At 38.8% G+C, this 9642-nt stretch overlaps 1 non-coding gene across 1 annotated transcript; it reads left to right on the forward strand.

Moving 5' to 3' along the window:
• Window positions 1–6405: 6405 nt before the first annotated feature.
• On the forward strand, window positions 6406–6513 carry LOC112788578 (small nucleolar RNA R71). The gene has a single exon (XR_003195938.1). It is a non-coding gene; the product is annotated as a small nucleolar RNA R71 (small nucleolar RNA).
• Window positions 6514–9642: the final 3129 nt, after the last annotated feature.

A 9642-nucleotide genomic window follows, 5' to 3' on the forward strand; every position in this document is an offset into this window, starting at 1 on the left:
ACGGTAAAAAACCGTGACCATAGATATGGCTATGGTCACGGTTTTAAGGAGGGGTGACCATAGAGGCTATGGTCACAGCCAAAACTGTGACCATAGGTATGGCTATGGTCACGGTTTTGAGGAGGGGTGACCATAGGCTCTATGGTCATGGCCAAAACCGTGACCATAGATAAGGCTATGGTCACGGTTTTGAGGAGGGGTGACCATAGAGGCTATGGTCACAGCAAAAAACGTGACTATAGATAAGGCTATGGTCACGGTTTTAAGGAGGGGTGACTGATAATGCGAAATTGTTACTCTGAGGTTGTAAAATTTGTTGTTCGTTCTCTCCCTGGCAATGGCGCCAATAACTAGTGCAAAATACCAAGCATAACTTCACAACTTCGCACAACTAACCAGCAAGTGCACTGTGTCGTCCAAGTAATAAAACCTTACGTGAGTAACGGTCGATCCCACGGAGATTGTTGGTACGAAGCAAGCTATGGTCACCTTGTAAATCTCAGTCAGGCGGATATCAAATGGTTATGGAGTTTTCTATAATAAATAAATAGAAAATAAAGATAGAAATACTTATGTAATTCATTGGTGAGAATTTCAGATAAGCGTATAGAGATGCCTTCGTTCTTCTGAACTTCTGCTTTCCTGCTGTCTTCATCCAATCAGTCCTACTCCTTTCCATGGCAAGCTTTCTGTAAGGGCATCACCGTTGTCAATGGCTACATCCCATCCTCTCTGTGAAAATGGTCCAAATGCTCTGTCACGGCATGGCTAATCATCTAGAGGTTCTCGATCATACTGGAATAGGATTTACTATCCTTTTGCGTCTGTCACTACGCCCAGCACTCGCGAGTTTGAAGTTCGTCACAGCCATCCCTTTCCAGATCCTATTCGGAATACCACAGACAAGGTTTAGACTTTCCGGATCCCAGGAATGGCCATCCATGGGTTCTAACTTATACCACAAAGATACTAATAACTCGGACTCGGTCCCCTGTATTAGATATCTAAGAGATACTCATTCTAGCTTGGTTGCATGTAGAACGGAAGTGTTAGTTAGGCACGCGTTCATAAGTGAGAATGATGATGAGCGTCACATAATCATCACATTCATCATGTTCTTGGGTGCGAATGGATATCTTAGAAGTGGAATAAGTTGAATTGAATAGAAAACAGTAGTACTTTGCATTAATTCATGAGGAACAACAGAGCTCCACACCTTAATCTATGGAGTGCAGAAAATCTACCGTTGAAAATACATAAGTGAAAGGTTCAGGCATGGCCAAATGGCCAGCCCCCAAAATGTGATCACAAGATCAAAAATACAATCCAGGATGTCTAATACAATAGTAAAAAGTCCTATTTATACTAAACTAGCTACTAGGGTTTACAGAAGTAAGTAATTGATGCATAAATCCACTTCCGGGGCCCACTTGGTGTGTGCTTGGGCTGAGCTTTAGCTTTCCACGTGCAGAGGCTTCTTTTGGAGTTGAACGCCAAGTTGTAATGTGTTTTTGGCGTTCAACTCTGGTTCGTGACGTGTTTCTGGCGTTTAACTCCAGACTGCAGCGTAGAACTGGCGTTCAACGCCCTTTTGCGTCATCTAAACTCGGCCAAAGTATGGACTATTATATATTGTTGGAAAGCCCTGGATGTCTACTTTGCAACGCAATTGGAAGTGCGCCAGTTTGAGTTCTGTAGCTCCAGAAAATCCACATTGAGTGCAGGGAGGTCAGAATCCAACAGCATCAACAGTGCTTCTTCACCCTCTGAATCTGATTTTTGCTCAAGTCCCTCAATTTCAGCCAGAAAATACCTGAAATCACAGAAAAACACACAAACTCATAGTAAAGTCCAGAAATGTGAATTTAACATAAAAACTAATGAAAACATCCCTAAAAGTAACTAGATCCTGCTGAAAACATACTAAAAACAATGCCAAAAAGCGTATAAATTATCCGCTCATCACAACACCAAACTTAAATTGTTGCTTGTCCCCAAACAACTGAAAATTAAATAGGATAAAAAGAAGAGAATATACTATAAATTCCAAACTATCAATGAAACATAGCTCCAATCAGATGAGCGGAACTTGTAGCTTTTTGCCTCTTGAATAGTTTTGGCATCTCACTTTATCCATTGAGGTTCAGAATGATTGGCATCTATAGGAACTCAGAGTTCAGATAGTGTTATTGATTCTCCTAGTTCAGTATGTTGATTCTTGAACACAGCTACTTTATGAGTCTTGGCCATGGCCCTAAGTACTTTGTTTTCCAGTATTACCACCGGATACATAAATGCCACAGACACATAACTGGGTGAACCTTTTCAGATTGTGACTCAGCTTTGCTAAAGTCCCCAATTAGAGGTGTCCAAGATTCTTAAGCACACTCTTCTTTTGCTTTGGACCTTGACTTTAACCACTCAGTCTCATGTTTTCACTTGACACCTTCACGCCTCAAGCACATGGTTAGGGACAGCTTGGTTTAGCCGCTTAGGCCAGGATTTTATTCCTGTAGGCCCTCCTATCCACTGATGCTCAAAGCCTTGGGATCCTTTTTATTACCCTTGCCTTTTGGTTTTAAGGGCTACTGGCTTTTTGCTCTTGCCTTTTGGTTTTAAGAGCTTTTGGCTTTTTCTGCTTGCTTTTTCTTTTTCTTTCTCTTTTTTTTTTGCTATTTTTTTTGCAAGCTTTGTATTCACTGCTTTTTCTTGCTTCAAGAATCATTTTTATGATTTTTCAGATTATCAAATAACATGTCTCCTTGTCATCATTCTTTCAAGAGCCAACATATTTAACATTCATAAACAACAACTTCAAAAGACATATGCACTGTTCAAGCATTCATTCAGAAAACAAGAAGCATTGTCACCACATCAATATAATTAAACTAAGTTCAAGGATAAATTCGAAACTCATGTACTTCTTGTTCTTTTGAATTAAAACATTTTTCATTTAAGAGAGGTGATGGATTCATAGGACATTCATAACTTTAAGACATAGTTACTAACTACTAATGATCATGTAATAAGACACAAACTTAGATAAGCACTTAACATAGAAAACGAAAAACAGAGAATGTAAGAACAAGGAATGAGTCCACTTTAGTGATGGTGGCATTTCCTTCTTGAGGAACCAATGATGTCCTTGAGCTCTTCTATGTCTCCTCCTTGTCTTTGTTGCTCCTCCCTCATTACTCTTTGATCTTCTCTAATTTCATGAAGGATGATGGAGTGCTCTTGATGTTCCACCCTTAATTGTCCCATGTTAGAACTTAATTCTCCTAGGGAGGTGTTGATTTGCTCCCAAAAATTCTGTGGAGAAAAGTGCATCCCTTGAGGTATCTCAGAGATTTCTTCATGATGAGCTTCCTCATGTGTTTTTTGAGCTCCATGAGTGAGCTCTCTTGTTTGCTCCATCCTTTTCTTAGTGATGGGCTTCTCTTCCTCAATGGGAATGTCTCCTTCTATGAAAGCTCCAGCTGAGTAACATAGATGGCAAATAAGATGAGGGAAAGCTAGCCTTGCCAAAGGGGAGGACTTTTCGGCTATTTTGTAGAGTTCAAGGGAGATGACTTCATGAACTTCTACTTTCTCACCAGTCATGATGCTATGAATCATGATGGCCCGATCCCAGTAACTTCAGATCGGTTGCTAGTGGGGATGATGGAGCGTTGGATGAACTCCAACCATCCTCTAGCCACAGGCTTAAGGTCCAGTCTTCTAAGTTGAACCGGTTTGCCTTTTGAGTCAATCTTCCATTGAGCTCCTTCCACACATATGTCCATGAGGACTTGGTTCAACCTTTGATCAAAGTTGACCCTTCTAGTGTAGGGGCGTGCATCTCCTTGCATCATAGGCAAGTCAAATGCCAACCTCACATTTTTCGGACTAAAATCTAAGTATTTCCCCCAAACCACGGTGAGATAATTCTTTGGGTTCGGGTTCTTACTTTGATCATGGTTCCTAGTGATCCATGCATTGGCATAGAACTCTTGAACCATTAGGATGCCGACTTGTTGGATGGGGTTTGTAAGAACTTCCCAACCTCTTCTTTGGATTTCATGTCGGATCTCCGGATACTCATTTCTCTTGAGCTTGAAAGGGACCTCGGGGATCACCTTCTTCTTGGCCACAACATCATAGAAGTGATCTTGATGAGCTTTGGAGATGAATCTTTCCATCTCCCATGACTCGGAGGTGGAAGCTTTTGTCTTCCCTTTCCCTTTTCTAGAGGATTCTCCGGTCTTAGGTGCCATCAATGGTAATGGAAAAACAAAAAGCTTATGCTTTTACCACACCAAACTTAGAATATTGCTCACCCTCGAGCAAGAGAAGAAAGAATAGCTGAAGAAGAAGAAGAAAATATGGAGGAGAGGAGGGAGAGGTGTATTCGGCCAAGAAGGGGTAGAGAGGGTTGTGTTGTGTGAAAATGAGGAAGAATGGAGGGCTTTATATAGGGAGGGGAGGGGGGTTTAATTTTGGCCATATAGGGTGAGTTTGGGTGGGAAATTGATTTTGAATTTTAAAGGTAGGTGGAGTTTATGAGGTAGGTTTATGGGGAAGAGTGGATGGATGTGAGTGGTGGTAGGTGGTGATAGGGAAGAGAGATTGAGGTGATTGGTGAAGAGTTTTGGGGAAGAGTGTTTATTGGGAAGAGAGGATGAACATTGAGAAGAGGGAAGAGAGTGAGTGGTGGTAGGTGGGGATCCTGTGGGGTCCACAGATGCTGAGTTGATCCTGTAAGATCCACAGATGTTTAGAGTATTGTTGAGACTCCCCAACACCAAACTTAGAGTTTGGATATGGGAGTTCAACACCAAACTTAGAGTTTGACTGTGGGGGCTCTGGTTGACTCTGTTTTGAGAGAAGCTTACTGTGCCTCTTTTCCATGTTTACAGAAGGATGTCCTTGAGTTTTAAACTCAAGGGAGTCCTCATTCAATTGAAGGACTAGTTCACCTCTGTTAACATCAATCACAGCTCTTGCTGTGGCTAGGAAGGGTCTTCCAAGGATGATGGATTCATCCTCATCCTTTCCAGTATCTAGGATTATGAAATCAGCAGGGATGTAAAGGCCTTCAACCTTTACTAATATGTCCTCTACTTGTCCATAAGCCTATTTTCTGGAATTGTCTGCCATCTCTAATGAGATTTTAGCAGCTTGTACCTCAAAGATTCCCAGTTTCTCCATTACAGAGAGTGGCATGAGGTTTATTCCTGACCCCAGGTCACATAGAGCCTTCTCAAAGGTCATGGTGCCTATGGTACAAGGTATCAGGAACTTTCCAGGATCCTGTTTCTTCTGAGGCAATCTCAGTTGATCCAATGCATTCAGTTCATTAGTGAACAGGGGAGGTTCATCTCCCCAAGTCTCATTACCAAATAAATTGGCATTCAGCTTCATGATTGCACCAAGGAACTTGGCAACTTGCTCTTCAGTAACATCTTCATTCTCTTTAGAAGAGGAGTACTCTTCAGAGCTCATGAATGGCATAAGAAGGTTCAATGGAATCTCTATGGTCTCTAGATGAGCCTCAGATTCCTTTGGTTCCTCAAAGGGAAACTCCTTATTGATCACTGGACGTCCCAGGAGGTCTTCCTCCTTGGGATTCACATCCTCCCCTTCCTCTTTGGATTCAGCCATGATGGTTATATCAATGGCCTTGCACTCTCCTTTTGGATTTTCTTTTGTATTGCTTGGGAGAATACTAGGAGGGATTTCAGTGATCCTTTTACTCAGCTGGCCCACTTGTGCCTCCAAATTTCTAATGGAGGACCTTGTTTCATTCATGAAACTCACAGTGGCCTTAGATAGATCAGAGACTAAGTTTGCTAAATTAGAGGTATTTTGTTCAGAGTTCTCTGTCTGTTGCTGAGTGGATAATGGAAAAAGTTTACTATTGTTAAACCTATTTCTTCCACCATTATTAAAGCCTTGTTAAGGCTTTTGTTGATCCTTCCATGAGAGATTTAGGTGATTTCTCCATGAGGGATTATAGGTATTTCCATATGGTTCACCCATGTAATTTACCTCTGCTATTGCAGGGTTTTCAGGATCATAAGCTTCTTCTTCAGCAGATGCCTCTTGAGTACTGTTGGATGCAGCTTGCATTCCATTCAGACTCTGAGAAATCATATTGACTTGCTGAGTCAATATTTTGTTCTGAGCCAATATGGCATTCAGAGTATCAATTTCAAGAACTCCCTTCTTCTGAGGCGTCCCATTACCCACAGGATTCCTCTCAAAAGTGTACATGAACTGGTTATTAGCAACTATGTCAATGAGTTCTTGAGCTTCTGCAGGCGTTTTCTTTAGGTGAATGGATCCACCTGCAGAAGTATCCAATGACATCTTAGCTAGTTCAGACAGACCATCATAGAATATATCCAGGATGGTCCATTCTGAAAGCATGTCAGAAGGACACTTTTTGGTCAGTTCCTTGTATCTCTCCCAAGCTTCATAGAGGGATTCACCTTCTTTTTGTCTGAAGGTTTGAACATCCACTCTAAGCTTACTCAGCTTTTGAGGAGGAAAGAACTTGGCTAAGAAAGCCTTGACCAGCTTATCCCAAGAGTTCAGGCTATCTTTGGGTTGAGAATCCAACCATATTCTAGCTCTGTCTCTCACAGCAAAAGGAAAATGCATGAGCCTGTAAACTTCAGGATCTACTCCATTAGTCTTAACAGTATCACAGATCTGCAAGAATTCAGTTAAGAACTGAAAGGGATCTTCAGATAGAAGTCCATGAAACTTGCAATTTTGTTGCATCAGAGAAACTAATTGAGGTTTAAGCTCAAAATTGTTTGCTCCAATGGTAGGAATGGAGATGCTTCTTCCATGTAAATTGGAATTAGGTGCAGTAAAGTCACCAAGCATCCTCCTTGCATTATTATTATTTTCGGCTGCCATCTCATTTTCTTGTTCGAAAATTCCTGTAAGGTTGTCTCTGGATTGTTGTATTTTAGCTTCTCTTAGTTTCCTTTTCAGAGTCCTTTCAGGTTCTGGATCTTCTTCAACAAGAATATTCTTGTCCTTGCTCCTGCTCATATAAAAAAGAGGTAACAGAAAAATAATAATAATAGGGATCCTTTTTACCCAGGTATAGAGGTTCCCCTGTGTGAGTAGAAGAAGAAAGAATGTAATGTAAGAGACAGGGAAGAAGAGAAAATTCGAACACAGATGGAAGAGGGAGTTCGAATTTGTGTGAGATGAAGTGTTAGTAGATGAATAAATAAATAGAAGGAGATGAGAGAGAAAGAGGATTTTCGAAAATAAAATTTTGAAAAGGGGTTAGTGATTTTCGAAAATTAGGAATGAAATCAAGTTAAAATTAAAAATTGAAACAATTAGTTAATTAAAAATAATTTTTGAAAAAGAGGGAGATATTTTCAAAAATTAGAGAGAGAGAGTTAGTTAGGTAGTTTTGAAAAAGATAAGAAACAAACAAAAAGTCAATTAGTTATTTGAAAAAGATTTGAAAATCAATTTTGAAAAGATATGAAGATAAAAAGTTAGAAAAGATATTTGAAAATCAAATTTTTGAAAAATATAAGATTTTTAAAAAAAAGATATGATAGAAAGATATGATTAGAATTAGTTTTGAAAAAGATTTGATTTTTAAAATCATAATTAATGACTTGACTCACAAGAAATCACAAGATATGATTTTAGAACTTAAAGTTTGAATCTTTCTTGACAAGCAAGTAACAAACTTGAAATTTTTGAATAAAAACATTAATTAATGAGAATATTTTCGAAAATTATAAGATAAAATTAAGAAAAGATTTTTGAAAATTATTTTTAAAATTTTCGAAAATAAACAAGAAAAATGAAAAAGATTTGATTTTTGAAAAAGATAAGATTTTTAAATTGAAGATTTGATTTGACTCATAAGAACAACTAGATTTTAAAAATTTTTGAAAAAGTCAATCCAAATTTTCGAAATTTATGAGTGGAAAAGGGAAAGATATTTTTTTGATTTTTGAATTTTCAATGATGAAAGAGAAAAACATGAAAAAGACTCAATGCATGAAAGTTATGGATCAAAACAATGAATGCATGCAAGAATGCTATGATGAACATCAAGAACATATTTTTGAAAATTTTTCAATGCAAAGAAAACATGTAAGACACCAAATTTAGAAATCTTTCATGTTCAGACACTATGAATGCAAAAATGCACATGAAAAACAAGAAAAAACACAAAACAAGAAAACATCAAGATCAAACAAGAAGACTGGCTAGGAACAACTTGAAGATCATGATCAAACATCAGGCTTCACATGCTTCATGAAACTCTAGAATTCATTCTTAAAAATTCTGAAGAACATAATATAATTTTTTTTTGTTTTTTTTGAAAATATTTTTTTGAGAAAAACGAAAAAAAGGAAAATATTTTTTTTTTGAAAAATTTTTGAAAACTTTTTGAAAACAAAATAAGAAGAAAATTACCTAATCTGAGCAACAAGATGAACCGTCAGTTGTCCAAACTCGAACAATCCCCGGCAACGGTGCCAAAAACTTGATACATGCGAAATTGTTACTCTGAGGTTGTAAAATTTGTTGTTCGTTCTCTTCCTGGCAATGGCGCTAATAACTAGTGCACAATACCATGGTCCAAGCATAACTTCACAACTTCACACAACTAACCAGCACGTGCACTGGGTCGTCCAAGTAATAAAACCTTACGTGAGTAAGGGTCGATTCCACGGAGATTGTTGGTATGAAGCAAGCTATGGTCACCTTGTAAATCTCAGTCAGGCGGATATCAAATGGTTATGGAGTTTTCTATAATAAATAAATAGAAAATAAAGATAGAAATACTTATGTAATTCATTGGTGAGAATTTCAGATAAGCGTATAGAGATGCCTTCGTTCTTCTGAACTTCTGCTTTCCAGCTGTCTTCATCCAATCAGTCCTACTCCTTTCCATGGCAAGCTTTCTGTAAGGGCATCACCGTTGTCAATGGCTACATCCCATCCTCTCTGTGAAAATGGTCCAAATGCTCTGTCACGGCATGGCTAATCATCTGGAGGTTCTCGATCATACTGGAATAGGATTTACTATACTTTTGCGTCTGTCACTACGCCCAGCACTCGCGAGTTTGAAGTTCGTCACAGCCATCCCTTCCCAGATCCTACTCGGAATACCACAGACAAGGTTTAGACTTTCCGGATCTCAGGAATCACCATCCATGGGTTCTAACTTATACCATGAAGATACTAATAACTCGGACTCGGTCCCCTGTATTAGATATCTAAGAGATACTCATTCTAGCTTGGTTGCATGTAGAATAGAAGTGTTTGTCAGGCACGCGTTCATAAGTGAGAATGATGATGAGCGTCACATAATCATCACATTCATCATGTTCTTGGGTGCGAATGGATATCTTAGAAGTGGAATAAGTTGAATTGAATAGAAAACAGTAGTACTTTGCATTAATTCATGAGGAACAACAGAGCTCCACACCTTAATCTATGGAGTGCAGAAAATCTACCGTTGAAAATACATAAGTGAAAGGTTTAGGCATGGCCGAATGGCCAGCTCCTAAAACGTGATCACAGGATCAAAAATATAATCCAGGATGTCGAATACAATAGTAAAAAGTCCTATTTATACTAAACTAGCTACTAGGGTTTACA

This window comes from Arachis hypogaea, chromosome 20, assembly GCF_003086295.3.
Source record: "Arachis hypogaea cultivar Tifrunner chromosome 20, arahy.Tifrunner.gnm2.J5K5, whole genome shotgun sequence".
Classification (NCBI taxonomy): domain Eukaryota; kingdom Viridiplantae; phylum Streptophyta; class Magnoliopsida; order Fabales; family Fabaceae; genus Arachis; species Arachis hypogaea.